The sequence below is a fragment of the Talpa europaea genome (assembly GCF_964194135.1).
Source record: "Talpa europaea genome assembly, chromosome: 1".
NCBI classification, from domain to species: Eukaryota; Metazoa; Chordata; class Mammalia; order Eulipotyphla; family Talpidae; genus Talpa; species Talpa europaea.
Window position 1 is genome coordinate 67,905,973 of NC_140073.1, and position 16,763 is coordinate 67,922,735.

Sequence of the window (16,763 nt, forward strand, 5' to 3'; positions counted from 1 at the left end):
GGTGGGTTGGAGGACCTAATGCTGTGTATAATGTCAGGGTACCATTTAATAAGGTTAAAAATGAAGCCCCCACTTCTTGCCGAACAGTTTTCAGAGACTTGAATAGATAAAGGAATTGATAAGGTTGCCATGGGAATCAGACTCTAAAATGACCACCAGAAAAAACAACCCAGATTCAGGAATGCTGAAGCAGAGACCACATGGTTTTGTGCCAAAGGCCAGCTCCTGAGACCAGACATCCCAGCAAATAACTGGTGCAAACCGGTGCCCAAGTTAGAGAGCCATGAAAACAGGGTAAACAAGAGCCTCAGATCCTTCTTCCTGTGCAGACCTCTCCTATCTTGGCCCCTGCTCGCTCGCCTGGTATTTCAATAAATCTGCCTTTTCTGTTCTCCACTGTCTCTAGTGAATTCTTTCACCCCCATGCCTCTGGCTTTACCCCAAGATTTCTCCCCATTCCATATAAATGGAAGCCGAGTAGGATCTGAAACCCGTTGGTGTTAGAAGGCAAGGGAATCCAGTGATACATCACCATCACTCACTTACTTTTAACCTTTATAAAATTTGCTCTCTACTGTAATGACCTTTCAATTCCAGGATGAAAGAAAAGTTCACATTTTATCATTTGATAAACGAGTCCCATCATATTTATCAGCAGCAGAGCTTTCTTGACAAGTCTCCATCCTCTGGGCCTCTTCTCCCACACACTGCCTTTGATCAGTCAAGCCAACCTGTCTCAGATTGGTGCCCTGAGCATGGGCAAATGAGAAAGAGACAGGCAGGAACAATTATTACCTTTTCTCTTTCATCAACATAGGTGTCATTGCTACCATTAGATTTTCATTAGGTGCTACAAGAAAAAAAAAAATGGGACAGAGAGAACAGACATGAAAATGTTGCTGCTTAAAAAATGAAACCATGGGGAGTGCTTTCCATGCACTATTAATGTTAATGTAGTGGAATTGCTCCATCCTCTTAATTAGACTCATAATTCTTAACCTTTAGGTAAACTGTGTATTCAGGCATGATGGAGGATGAGAAATGAAATTAGCATTGCCCTGAAGCAGGAGGGATCACATCCACCAAAGACCCAGGGGTACTTGTGAATAACTGGAGGAGACACAACACTTCCCTTGACCATTATGCTCACCTTCACAGCACCATGAAGCAGGTGGGATGGGGCAGGCTTAAGTACATGAATATACAGCTGCTCACTGACAAAAATACGCTCATATTTAAACGATGACATGCATGCTATCCCTCAGACAGCGGAGGGCTGAGTTATCAAATCAACAACAGAGTTCTGTGGCACCTGGAGAACATGTGGTGTGTAGATTAAAGAACCCTCTGAGACAGCACAGAGCCTGTGTCTTTCATTTGGCAGGAGGTGGGATTGCTCTTCTGGTGCTAATCAATCAGCACCAGAATGTTCGGAGCAGATCCTATAGAGCTGCATTCAAATTGCCTGCAGCAAGTACTGCCCCAGGCCATCCTTTCTTCTCTCTGTCTCTGTCTCTCTCCATTCATTTATTGGCTAACCTTCTGTTTAAATATCATTAAAGTCCTTCAAAATATCAAAGAATTTCTACCAATCTCTAACTGCTCAGTCATTTTTAATGACTGCCCAGTCATTTAAACATTTCCCAAATTTTCTTTTAGATAATGCCTGTCCCAAAATGTATATGTTAACATCCCAAGAGAATCTGATTCCTTGCTATACTTCATGCACCATCATTTGAACACCTCTAACAATCCGATGAATCTAAACAACTCTCCCAAAAATAAAATAAGGAGAAACAATGCACTCAGTGTGAGACAGCTCCTGGGGAGCCTGTTGCTATTGGGCACTGCAATTTACAGCAGGAGCCCCAGACCATGCTGGCCATGAGCATCAAGCCTTGCCAGTTTTCCACCTGCCAGGCTTAACAGGCACAGGCTGAACAGCACTCAGAACATGAGAGAAAATATGTCCAGAGAGCATCGTGAAGCACAGCTGTATACAAATACACAAAGACACATCTTAAGGATGACAGTGTTTCAAAGGCAACAGATTCATACGAACAACATTAAATGAGATGTTCGTGTGAATCAAAAAATGTAAAATATTGTTTGGCTACATGCCAACACATGCATATAGACATGGCTATTCTACATATATGTTAAGGACTTTGTGACTAATTGCAAAACTTTGCTTCATTCAAAAAAAAAAGAATAAACTAATACTTTCTAAATATTGGCTCTCCAATACACATTAAGATTAGCATAAATAAATTTGAAACTGTAGTATTAACTAAACAGTAAGCTAATTTTTGTATTAATCAAATATTTAGTTTTAGCCAACACCAAAATTCAGGCTTTATGTAATCCTACTTATATGAGGATGTATAAATAGAGTTTGTTTAAAATAACTTGTACTATCTCAGAGGTCTGTATATTTTCCTTTGATGAGTCCTGCGTTTAAAAGAAAAGGATAGGCCCTCTCTGGTGGCTCAGGTGTTAAAGTTTCCACATTATCAACCTATCACCAGCCAGTGGGGCATGAGTTTGATCCCTAGACAGGAACCTAAACCACATGGTGCAGCAGACCTCTCCTGCCTCTCTTGCTGCTGTCCTCAGCAGTGTATTTCACTGGATCTTCCTGTTCTGCTCCCCACTCTGTCTCTGGTGAAACTTTTCACCCCCAAATCTCTGACTTACACCCCAGTTCTTGTCTGCATAAATAAATAAAAATAAATCTTTAAAAAAAGAAAAGGATATGCCTTGCAGTAGATAAGAAGGAAAAAATAATATTATAAATATGGTTTTTTATATCAGTTCTAATTTGGTTGTGAATTTTATTTTCTTATTGCTTTTTCAGTATTAATTTTCCTGCTATGTGATGAGCTCTGCTCCATTTCTGTTTCTTCACCTATCAGACATATGATAGGATTATACTCCCTGATCCCCTTAGGTTTGTAGGTATTTGAAGAATGGCAAAAGATGCCCTCGCCAAAAGATGTGCAATATTTACCTAACATCATGTCTCCCTATTGGCAATCTATTCAACTTTGCTGGAGATGAGGTAGAACAGGAATTTGGCACAGTGGCCACAGCCCCCTACTTCCCCCACCCAGTATTTCTGAAAACAGCTGTGCACATTTCAGAACAAAGTGACCCAAGTCCTACTAGTTTGATTTAATTTAGTTTATCTCACACATGGGTGCCCCTAGCTGTAAAACTTCTAGCTTATCTGACAAGTTAGAGGTCTGGTACTATGATAAACAAAATTGGTCAAATCTAAATTCTTGCCCCTTTTGTTAAGTAAAGTTCAGGATCCCATCTGTGAGCCCTGCCCCCCTCAACCTAAGCACATTTATATCAGCAGCCTTAAGACCCAAGGCTGGAGTCTGAATCTGACAGCACTCAAAAGGTGTGTTTTTTACCTACAGTGAAGCTTCTTTTCTAACTCACTAACTTCTACATGAATTCTATCCTGTATAGAAGTCAAAAACCTCTGGGTACCTCAGCACCCCTGGCTCTCATCAAAGATACAAAATGAGATCAAATGTAAAATCCTTGTTCAGAGACAACGGCTTCAAAATGTTGTTTTTCTTTCTTTCTTTTCACTTTCCCTTGTTTTGACTTTTTCTTTCTCCTCTCTCCCTTCCTTCTCCCTGTCTGTCTTGACCTCCAAGGTGACTTCTGTAACTACTCCAATATTCTGACATCTTATCCGTTCTAAACCCAATTCAAAAATTCTGCTGAATATATAGGTAATTTGTTAGAGTGTCAGCAATTTCATTTCTGATTTTTCTCCTTATCTGACTTATTTTCCCTGTCAGTGACGTGATCACAGAAAGAAATAGCTTTCTATTTTGGGGGGCAACTTATGAAATGATTACTCAGATTTTGGAGTGACTTCTGACTGTATCTACATAATACCAGTTTACCAGGCAAAATGTAGTCTTGGCTTGATTCAGTCCAAGGATTTGTTGTATTTCTAGCACCTGTATCCATACAGATATGGATACAGATATGGAGACTATTTCTAAAGATATGGATATACCATGTAGTTCTTACTTTACTTGACCTTTTGAACCTCAGTTTGTTTATTGGCAATAACCTATAACTCATGAGATTGTGAGGATTAAATTAGATGGTTTCATAATTCATCTGTACTAGGAGCCAAAAATATTAAAAAGCCCAGCACAGTGCACTTATTAGACTCAAAGAGTTGGTTTAATGTTAACATTTGATCTTTCTCCTATTCTAAATGCCTTCTATAGAAGGATTATTAAGAACTTGAAAATAAAGACACGGCATATAAAATGCATATAGGCACTTCTCAAAAATATCGTGGCTTGGTTTCAGAGTGCTTGTAAGATAGCAAAGGTCTCAAAGCAAATCATAATTGTTCTGGCTTTCCTGTGCAAATAAAAGTTGTGTTCAAACTATATTGCCATCTATTAAGTATGCAATTACATTATATCTAAAGAATGTCCATACCTTAATTAAACGTAAAATAGAAACATGATGTTGGAAAGTGGATGCCCACAGTCTTGCTTAAATGCAGGCTCGCACTCACCTTCGATTTGTAAAAAGCACAATAAAGTGAAGTGCAATAAAGCAAGGCATGTCTGTCTAAATATGTATGTATGTATCGCATGCTGGCAAATATTGGTGTAAGTTGTAATGTGCATACAGTTACGGTATGTGGTAACCAGCTACATGTGTTACACAGAACTATTCTCTTGTCTGTGAGCACATCTCTCCTCATTTCGCAGAACCATCATGTGTGAGATATTTGAAGTCAGGATCCCCATCCTGCTTTTCCTTCATCCTCTCTTGACAGCTGTCTCTAGATTTAAGAGGATGAACTTTGAAGCTAGATCTACTTGGATGCAGATTCCTCCTATAGAACGTAGGGAAAGTTACTTTACCTCTATATTTCCATTTCATCATTTATATAATGGAATAATAAAATCTTATTCAGTGATTGATGAAAAATATGAAAATGTATGTGTATGTGATATTAATATACACATACTATTAGGTATACTTATACCCATTTATAGACACATACACACACTCACCAACAGTAGCTTTTGCCTCATTGTCAGACTGTTATTGACATTGCACTTAGTGGCCATGGTATTTCTTAGTTCTCTTCTTAACTGTTCTTCAGCATTGAGCTACTGAAATGTCAACATTTCAGTATGTGAGAGTTTAGTACCCTAAACGTAAACCATCACTGGAGCTGCAGAAGGGAAAACTTCTAGAAGTTTCCTACGGCTGTTGTTTATAAACTTTGCTCTCTGCACCCCTGTGAGTCCCTGGGCTCAGGGACTGTTGTTTCTCCTAGGTGTCCACTTTATCATGTTGACCCTTGGTCAAGTCTCTGATCCTCAGTACAGTTTTCTCCTGCTCCCCTCCACTTAACCCTTGACCCCACAGTGCAGTGGGGTGATTGTTGCTGGCATAAGCCTCTCACTTCTCACCTCAGAATCTAGTGCAGACTGTTGACCTGAATATTCCCTGCCACTTATCTTAAAATCAGCATGTTTAGAACAAAACCTAATTTCTTTCTCAGACTCTTAATTCCATCATTTCACTAATTATTACACATTGAGTGGGTGCTATCTTGGAAATATTGCTGCAGATTAAGGATAATATTAAAATTAATTTCACCTGTTCCTTTTAATATTTATAATGCATTTATTTAAGAATCTTAAATTGTAGACCATGTAGCTGACACTATATTCCTGCTGAACCACACTGTTGCATAACCTACTTTGGTCATAACCTACTTTGGTCATTAAAACTAATCATTTTTATTTGCCTTTCGATCTCCATGATCCCAGGCACCTTCCACTTTTCTTGACCTCTGAGATATATACCTAACTAGTCTGGTGTTTCCTCCTAACCAATCAGTTCTCTCTGCATCACGTGGCTGATCTTCCTACTACAGCACTGCCCAGCCCTCACAAGCTTCTTCCTTCAGTGAAAGCAGCAGTTGTCTAGGGAGGCAGGCTGCATAGTCTCTGAGCCAGTGAAGGCCTCCCTCTAGCCTGCCTTTCTTCCCATCCTTTTTGCTTCCTCATTTGAAATAAGCTATAACAGCATGTACTGCTTGCTTCCCAATTATAACTTTCTCCATTCCCTGAGGCTGGAGATCACACTATCATCCCTCCACGCTTTTCCCATCATACCAACTCCTATCTAGACTGTGTCTAAAAAGTTATGCCGTCCCATAGCATATCCTTGGATTCACTTATGTGGAAGCAATTTCTTTTTCCCAGGATACTTAACATCTAACTATTCTGCCTACAAGGGGACAGACTCCTTAAATGGTAGTAGACACTATAGCCACCCCCTTTTCATACACTTTCATAATCTCTGAAAAAGCCTGCAAGGGAGGTTGAAATGTTAACTATTTTGCAGATGAGATGTTGTGTTTTGGCCATGTGACCTGCTCATGGCAACTCAGCAAACAAGTGGCAAAACCGGGCAATTCAGTTACTTTTTCTTTAGAACCTAAAATGTTGTACTGAGATCATGATGGGTTTAAAATCTCTGTAACACCTAGTACACTGCTTGTTATTTCTTATCAGACATTAAATACATACACACACACACACTCACTCACACAGAGTAAAGCAAGGAGTAAGAATGCCTTCACTCCCTCCACCCAGCAAAAGTTCAAGGACAGTGAAAACTGTTTAGAATGCCACTTCTGTCATTTCAAAAGAAATTAGATAAACTTACAAATTATAAAGAATGCAAGCTTCCCTTATTTTTATCCTTCCAATGGTGTGAGTACAATTAATCAATTAATGTGATTTTTGTCATGATCATTCTTTTTTTTAATTTATTTTTATTTATTTATGCATACAAGAACTGGTGTGTAGGCCAGAGGTGCAGGGGGTGAGAGGATTCACCAGAGACAGAGTGGGGAGCAGAACAGGCAGATCTAGTGGGCAACACAGGAGAGGTCTGCTGCACAATGTGGGTTAGCTACCATGCCGGGGATGGGGCTCAGGCCCTAGTGGATGCCTATAGCTTGATAGCTCTGAGACTTTAACCCCTTAGCCATCAGGAAGGCCCTGTCATCCTCATTCTTAGAGATGGCTAAAATGAAGCTTAGAGAGATTGAGTCCTTTATCTAAGGTCAATGGCTATTGCTAAGAGACAAAGTGCTGTGACCCAGCCCACACCTTGGGCTCTTCCTGGAATCTTCTACTGTCCCTTTGACGTGGCCATAGTGAGGACTTGGGCAAGAATGAGCTTCAGCCTCAGCTTGACTCCCGATGAAAAGCAATCCAGCACAAAGTCTGTGTAGACTGATGGGTCTCCTCTGTGCAGTTGGTATAATTGGATTTCCATGTCTACCTCATAACACACGGGAAATGTTTATAAAGCAATTACTGTAATAGATGCATAAATACTCTAAGGTAAGAAATTGTTATTCTTGACTTGTTATGACTTTGGGGGAGTTTCTGTGCAATCAGTGTTGCCATATGGAAAGTATGTTCTTTTTGGAGGAGAAAAGCAGGCAGAGGAAGGTGTTAAAAAAATCACCTACTATATAAATAAATTATCATACTTGATGGCCTTAAGAGTTTCTGAAAAGATTTTTTTTTTCTGGTGAGGTGGTCTTTGTTCATTCTACCAACCTTTCTAGTTCCTTTCTGTGACAAGAAGTAATAAACAGTGACAAGTATTTTAACTTATTTTGTGTTGGTTAGTAGAGAGTCCTGAAGTGTCAGGGCAGAAAGGACACTTAGAGAACATCAAATAAAATCCTCAAGGAGTAAAGATGAGAAACTCAGGGCCCATAAAATGTAAGTAACTTGTTTAAGGTCACAGAGAGTCAGTCACGGTGGCAGGGAGGGAGCACCAACCTCCCCTCCCAGTCCAGTGCTCCCCATGCTCTGCCTGCAAGAGTCTCTGCAGTGCACTTAGACAAAAACACTGGTTGATATCCTGCGAGAACTAGTGATACTGACTGTTCATTGAGAAGGGGTCTTCTATCCAACTAACAATCGCTGACTAAATGCTTGCTTATTGCCAAAGACTATTCTGGGCATTTTGAAGATAGAATGAAACAAAGAAGGCCCCTCTTTCATGGAGCTCACATTCAACTGACAAAGGTAGATAATAAATAAGTAAACATACAGGAAGAAAAATTCAGGTAGTAATAAGCTCTCGACCAAATGGAAAATTGGATGAAGTGACAGCGTGATGGAGTGGATACGTTAGATGCATGTAGCTGAAAGTTGAGCATGGGAAGAGGAACAAAGCTTTTGATTAGAGAGAACAGCTAGTACATCGGGCTCAGGGAAGGGGACAAGCTCATCAAGGAACAGACAAAAAGGAAACAGGGCCAATTTTGGTGAGCAGTGGAAGAACAGGGGCTGGAATGGTGGCTTGGCCGGCAAGACATTGTAGTCACAGTAAGCAGTCTGATTCTATTTCAAGGGCATCAGGAAGGGATTGGGGTCAGGGTGTTTAATCTTATTTTTAGAAAGATCATTAATTTTACTGGTGTGTGAGATATCAACTATGAGGAAGTGGGGTACGAATGGATAGGAGAGGAAGCAGGAATCAGACACACTTTCCCAGTCTGGAGGTGATGTGTTTGGAATTTAGGTGGGAGTAACAGAACTGAAGACAAGAGGCAGGAGTCGGTGTCAGTGATGACTGATGAGTGAGTGCTAAGTGCTAAGTACTGGCTGGTAAATGGAGAAGGTAAGGAAGGAATGAGTCCTAGGCTGTTTCCTTAAGAAATGAGACAGTTGATGACATTTACTGAAATCAGAAAGAAAGATGATGAATGCTTTTCAATAGCTGGCAGAGGTGGGGAAGAAGCACATGCTGAACTTCAACCCTCGGTGGAGTGCTATTAAGTAGGTAAATACCACATTTATAAATAAGTGAACTGAAGTTAAAACGGAAGCGGGCTCACAAACCAACAAAGGGAAAATCCCCAAACTGGAATCTTTCACCAGACCTGTCATGGTTAGCGAGGAGAGCTATTATTGCTCCCCATGTTCATTAGGTAATGTGATCAAATGTTGGCTAGAATAATACTGGTATCTTCAATGTCTACTAAGATAAAGAAAGAGGCTCAGAAAGCCCATGGAACTTGTTAAGATGGCACAACTGATAAGAACAAAAAAGGAAAGGCTAACACCAGGTTTTATGATCCCCAAATTCCTGCTCTTTATAACCACTCTATAACCCCCTAAAATTAGAAAATAGGATTCTTTTTCCTGCAAGCTTATTTGAGATAAAGTAAGGGAACAATGTTTTATTCATTGATGAGAAAACTAAAAACTTTATCTTATACAGGGTCCAAGTGTTGATTCTCGGTGATCCACAGGATAATTTAAATAATGAATGGTCTGAATAGAAATTCATTTGCAGCCAGGTGCAAAGAACTTATGTGGGATAGTTTTTATTTTTCCTCAGATACACACCCATATCTCTAGCTCTCTTAAGGTATATGTCTTCTTCATAAAATCCACCACCTCTAATTTGACATGTCCCCAGTGAAACACCAAGAGTGAGTTATTAGGAAACTGGGAATGGTGGTTTTCACACACAGTAAAATGTATTGACTTGATTCATGTGATAGGTTCTTTGTATTTTTTAAAACCTGCAGCAAATTCTTAAAAAACACATTCTAGTCGTATTACTTTAAGGATGACAAAAGTCCCCCAAGAGGGATACTGGAGAGCCAGACATATTTCTAGGCCGAGTTAAAATTGACTGATGAGTGACTGCTGGAGTGGAAGAGCCTGAACTGAGTTGGAAAGACCTGAGTCTATGTCCTGTCCGCCCTGTGAGTGCTGCATTTCCTTAGGATAGTTCCCTATCCACGCACAATTTTTAAGAAGATAAGGTAGTTTTCAAATATATCAGTACAGTCATCCCATTAAAAGCCGGAATAAAATTCCCTTCCGTTTGAATGTGGGCCAGCCTGAGACACTGTCTTCTAATAATTAGAGAGCATGGAAGTAATACTCCAGGGCTCCCAATGCTAGGTAATAAAGTGCAACACAGCTTCCACCTGTCCCTGAAACAGAGCCACCACGTTCCGAGAAAATCAAGCAGCCATATGGAAAAACCACATGTCGAAATGAGGTCCCAGCCACTAACTCCACTGAGGACCCCAGCCAACAGCCAGCACCAACTCAGTGGGTGAGCCTTCAAATGGCCCAGCTCCAGTCCCAGATGATGCAGAGGGGATCAAAGTGGGGTAATTCCTGCTGGACTTGGCCCAAATTGCAGATTCAAGAGCAGAGTGAAGATAACCATTGTTTTAAGCCTCTGTGTTTCATGGAGGTGTGCTGCCTGACAGTTGATAACCAGCAAAGACAAGCCTTTACTTTGGGTGTCGGGATCCCTTTTTTATTATTTCCCCTCTCTCTGTGAGACCTTTGTTCTTTTACTGTATCTTATCTTTGGAATGCAGGTGAAGTTTAAAAAGAGAGACAGTGATTTGAAACTGGTCTGTAACACTTAGTACCAGTAAGACCTAACTTCTAAGAGTCTCCCTGTCCATCAGGAAAATGAGAACGATGATACACACTTGATAAGACCATTCAGATGATCAAATGAAGTAGTGTTAGAAATGCCTGGCAGAGGGAGGTACAGAGGAGAAGAGAGTCGCCATCATTAGCAGCAATCACACTATACAAGAAGTAGCCTCTTAATAGAGAGATTTCAAATACTGACCTGGTACCGTCTTCCAGGTATCATGGCATAGTTTTGTGGCTGGATTATGTTGTGCCTGGAGCAATTTATTTTTAGTACTATGTTTGCAACTTGGTATATTAAAGGAAACATGGTGTGTGTGTGTGTGTGTGTGTGTGTACATGTGTACATGTGTACATGTGTACACACATCTGGAAGAAGAAGGGGCCATTAGGAAGGGATGTAGGAAGGAGAGACATAGGAATTTGGGAGGTACAAGGATTTCTGCTTTCTGACAGAGACCCCTAAGATGTGTGAGTGTGGCAGAGGCAAGTGAGCAGTAGTATAATGGTAGTTGAAGTGACCTAAGTATCCTCAACTCACTTTTACTGGGGAAGCATGAACCTAAAAGCACTGCCTTAATAAGAGGCATCCAAAGTGGTCACTAGGCATATTGCAGACAGAGCTGAACCACAATACACAGAAGTGCGAGGCATGATGTCTGGCGTGGTACAGGGAGTGACCTAAAATGTGTGCCTAGCACGTCATGCATACCTGCTTTAGACTGACTTAAACGAAATGACATTAGACTTTAGATTTGACAATAGGAGAAGAAAGTGTAATCCCTTAATTAAATGTTCCAGTGACTTCTCTGCATGCTTAAAATCAAATCCATAGTCCCGGGTCTTGGATAATCTAGCCTCTGGAAGCTCTCCAAATTCATTTTCCTGCTATCCTTGCTCCCTCCTTAATCTCACTGGCCACATTGGCTTCTTAGCCTAGAATCTTCTGTCAGATATTCATCAGTCCTACCTCCCCCCTCATGCAAGACTATTAGGGTGCTCTCTCCAGGCCACATGAGACTTTCCTATCTCTTGATCTGAAAGTGAACGCCTCTCACCTGGTCACTTTTAGGCACCTCATTGTCTTGATATTTCTGTAGCATAATTTTCACAAACCGTGTGTGCACATGTGTGTGAGTGTGTTTCCCCACACGTGCATGTTTGGCTTTCTGTCATTCCTACTACAATCCTGAGGACTGGAATTCTGTCTTTAATTCTCACTGGTGAGAATAATATCAGTACATAATATATACTCAATAATTACTGTTGGAAACAAAATGTAATCATCTGTTCCTTGATCTTGATTGGTACAAATATTGGGGACAAAGAGTTTTAAGTTCAGTAAACTCAGATTATCTTGGAGGGCTGTTTTTTTTCTATTGCATAATAATTTTTAAATCCGATCATTATTTTTTGTACATAGCAGAAATTGAAATCACAAATACATGTAATAAATACACAAGTGTATTATAGATCCATTTGGACATACAAAGAGTATAGATCCATTTGGACATACAAAGAGTATATGATGAGACTATTTACCTTGTATGACATGTGTAATATATACTTTATGAATAGTATGTGTATGTTTTCTTCTAGCATATATTGATAGGTAGTTTATATTATCATCATATTATGTATACACAAGTTGAAATACTATTAAGAGGAAAATTCAGAATTTCATAATACTTTAAAAGAGTAGAATTTTATCATTTCAAATGCACTAGAACCTAAGTAGTTAAAACAATTGATTCCAGGTGGAAGTCACCCAGGTGCCTGCAAGAATGCACAAGGGTGACCTAAGGCCATTACTGGTAGGGAAACAGTGACTCTGAAGTGTTGTCAGGCCCCAATTCATGAGTTTTCCTGAGGAGTTTAAATGATCCTCATGGCAAACTTGTTTGCATGACTGATTTCGCTTGGCAAATAGTTTCCATTCAAAACCAAACTAAATTTGAACAGCTCAGGCTGTCCTACAGCTATTAGATTTCAAAGTAATGGAACCAGAATTTCCAAAGCTTCCATATGTATCAATATTGACTTTTTAGTCTTGCCTTAGAGAGTCCCACTTTACTGGGGATGGTGTTCCTTCTAAAGAGTGGGAACTGCACATAGATACACACAACAGATTCACCCCAACAATTAAATCCAATGAAGTAATTCTAGGTTTCAAGGAAACTATGGGAAGAGAACTCGGGCAGAGGCAGGGCTTCCATTCCCATTGCCAGCAGGGACCGGGGGACTCTGCTTCCCTGGAGATCACCTTTCCATGCCCCTCTGAGTCTTCCTTCTTGTGGCTCACAGAGCTAACTGGCCATATGATTAAAGCATCTTCCAATGTGTGGGCACAGTATTTCTTTTTCCATCCTCTGTGTAAATGTTTCCTGAGATGGGTTTTATTTTGTTTCATAAGCTCATTACATGCTATGCTCAGGTCCTCAGCCTCAGGCATGTTACCATGAGGTGCTGACACATAGAAAAGGCCTGGGTGCAAACAGGGCAGCCCCTGACCCTGGGACAAATGTGCCTTTCCTCCTGCTGGAGACCAGGTGCTGCTGAGCACTGACAGTCCTGTGTGGGAAGCTGCTCTGTAGCACAGAGTCTTGAGCCCTGCTTTCAGCTCAGGGTAGGGAGTAGCAAGCATAGTGGAGACCACTGCAAAGATGCCAGGGAATAGCAAAGATGCCAGGGAATAGCAAAGATACCCTTCCTCAGAATCCTGATCCTTTCTTCTGAGTTTCTAGCATAAACCTTCAGTTAAAGAAACAGATGACACATTCCATTGGCTGGCACTCATCAACTGAGCTCTGGGGAAGAATATCAGAGGAAACTGTCAGAAAATGACAGTGTCATGGTTCAGTCACTAACTGAATGAAAAAGACACAGTGGTGAGTCAGGCCCGACCTTATCCTGTCTGCTTCTCTCTCCATCTCCTTCAGCTGCTGCTGATTGAATGAAAGTAATGCAAAGCAAAGAGCAGACAGAATGAGGCTCTCCCCTGAGGACTTCTCCATGGTGGGGCTCCACAGGGCCTCCTGTGAAAGGGTGTGTCATCCACGGAAGTTCTTGCCTTCAGGTGAGGACACTGCAAACCCACTGAAGCTGCCTAGGGCTTCCCTGATTCCGGCCACCACCCCCATGCCCCGCACACAGCTTACAGAGGTGCCTCTGCTGCTTCTCTCTTCGCCAACATTTTCTTACAAAATAAGGACAATCATAGAAATTCATGGTTCCCTGACTACTTCATTTCCTTGTAACTTTTCACACTTTCGTTCTTTGCCTGGTGTATCAGAAACAGCATCCTTGTTTGACTTCAGGGGAAGCTGGGTATGTGGACTGGATCTGTCCCCACTCCCCAGCTATGTGACATTAATAAAGCATCGTCCTCTCTCTGAGCTGCTATTTCCTATGAAATAAACTAGACTGGGATAAAACTCTGGTTATACAGATCTTTGTTAGGATTACAGATATGCTGGCATAACACCCCACTCCCCACCCCATCCCCAGCTTCACACATGAGAAATGCTTAGTCATGGGTGGCCATTTGAGCACCTCTTTTATCTCTTTCCTTTATTACATATTGTGTACAGCACAGAGGAGAATCTATAGCAAAAAAAGCATCATCCACATTAACTTCTTATTGGCGTGAATCCACAGTAGTCACAATTTGTAATATTTTATAGAGTCTACTAACCCTGATTACCAGCACCTTCCTGCAATAGGTTATGGGAACCAGTCTACGCATTATTTTTAAATTAACAAACAATATCCTAATTTCTTTGACCACCCCCAGCCCCCACATTTATTAGATTGCCAAAGTTAAAATGAGATGATATTTGCTAAGAATGGGGCCTTTACTCCCACAATGCAGTTGAGAATATAAATTGATGTAACCTTGACACATAACAGAAATCAATATGGCAAAAGCCTTAAAAATACACATTTTTTTGCCTTGGCAATGGCACCTCATGGGATTTATCCTAAGTCTGTAATCAGTTTTGTTATATGTACAATGATCTTGTACATGTATAATGATAAAAAAAATAAAAGGGAAGGAACCATCTAAGTATCCAAAATAGGACATTTGTTAATTTTGCATATCCATTGCAGCACATCCACATCATGAAAGAGTCTTGTTAAAATATATTACAGTGTAAAGTCATCTATACTGATATGGGAAGATATCTGTACATTGTATGTGTGACAAATACAGGTAATCAAATGTATCACAGTGGGGCCCCAGCTTCAGCAGGTACAGGAAACTTGCTTAGCTCTTCCAGACTGGCAGGGAGGTAAGAAGATGGCATCCATCCTTCATTCCTGACCTTCCCATAGATAAGGGGGAATTCAATAATTAAGGAGATCAGGAAAAGTCCCCGCATGTATGTGCTTGTACCAAATGTGTGAACCGAGTGTGTCACACCAAATGTATCCTATGTTGAACCCCAAAGTGAATGTATGATATTATGAGGTCAGCATCTTCAGAAGTGGGGTTAGTATTCTTATTAAAGGAACCCCTGAAAGCTCTATCTTTCTCCTTCCACCATGTGAGGCTATGACAGGAAGCAAGATCCTTGTGACATGGAAGAGGGGTCCTGTCAGGACCCGACCATGCTGGCATCGTGATCAAGGACTTCCAGACTCCAGAACAATAAGAAATAAATCTCAGTGCTTTATAACCCAGCCAGTCTGTGGCATTCTGTCACAGCAGCCTGCACTAACACAGCGCATGGGCTTTCAGAGTCACGTGACCATCAAGGTGTGTTTCATTGTCTCTACCCAGACTTCCATGACATTAGCACACCTGAGGCTGGTCTAGAGGGCTCTGCTCTGTACTGAGGGGCATGGGGCTGAGTTCACCTCTCTGCGGGGCTCTGGCTGCAACTCCCACCTCATCTTCAAGTAATGCCACAGGTAGAACTCAAAGATTGGCACTCCTTGACCTTTGGTTCATGTTACTTTCTCCAAGCCAGCTCACCAAAACGCTGAAAGAAAGTAGATACTGTATTTACATGCCACTGTCCTTCTTCATCAATCTCATTGGGCTCAAAGAGGAATAGGAGTAATGAGCACATACACGCCCTAACATACAGATAGTGTGATTTCACGAATACACACATAGAAAATGCCTGGAAGAGCACACCTTGGTCTTCTCTGCATAGTAAGACTGCATGTATGAGCTATAATTATTATAATTTCCCTATAAAAACTGTTAAAATGGAAGTAATATGCCCCACTGAGCTTGTTTCCCACTTCAGCACAAATTCTGGGCCTTTGCTGCTAGGAGGGAAGCTGCCATCAAGGCAAAAAATGAAAGATACTCGCGTTGCTGAATTCCAAATGACTAACAGGAATGGTACAAAGAACTCAGACAACTTTTCTCCTTTACTCCTCACACCAGTCTTCTTGTTCAGAATTTTCATGTCAATTTTTCAGAGGGTGAAGTTAAAACTGTGGGAATTTAGCAACCTGCACAAGCTCACATTCACGACAAAGAGGCAAAGTGCCTCATGTTCACTTTCAACATGTTCTGTTCCCAAAGCATGCCCTTCCCACTCCAATATACTCCAAGAATTCACGACAGTTGAGGTAGAAAAAAGGCACTCGATTTCAAAGGTAATCACGTAGTCACACTGGTAACACAGCAGGCACATGCTAAAGACAATTCCACAGTCCACCTGGGCATAATCCCATTTTTTTCCTAAAATTCTACCAAACCCAACCCTGAGAAAATGAGAATCAATACAACACAGAGGGCCCGCTGGTTTCTAAAGGCAGGTACTTGGGCGTGAGCTGTGAGTGACACGTGCAGACTTGATAGCGAGGAGGGTGAGAAGGAGGAATAAATACAAACATAAACCTCTCAAGCCAGAGTCATCCGAAGACTCAGGGAAAAGGAACACCAAGTGGAACCTCAGATCTAATCGGCCCTGCAAGCTTGGCTGACTCTGAGGAGGGTACAATAATTGATTTTCACAATGAATATCCTGAGTCATCAAGAAAAGGTTACACTTTATGTTCCGAATTCTCTGTTTAAGAAAGCAAGGAAGCATGTAATCCATTTGAGAAAGATTTTCATTTCAAACAGGTAAAAATTCTTTGAAAGGATTTTTGGTGCTTAAAGAGATAAGTGACAGTTATCTGGAAAATTCACTTCTATGGAACAACGCTTTCCCTAAAGATTCCAGATAGGTGAGGCGGTGTGTTACATTTAGTTAGGCTCCTATCTTCTTTTGTTGATGT

At 40.9% G+C, this 16,763-nt stretch overlaps 1 protein-coding gene across 2 annotated transcripts in view; it reads right to left on the bottom strand.

The window, feature by feature from the left end:
* The window catches only part of CNTNAP5 (contactin associated protein family member 5), a gene marked incomplete at its 3' end in the record, with an annotated part of 850,995 nt that overhangs the window by 237,954 nt on the left and 596,278 nt on the right, over positions 1-16,763 (bottom strand). The gene's annotated exons all lie outside the window — the stretch shown is intronic.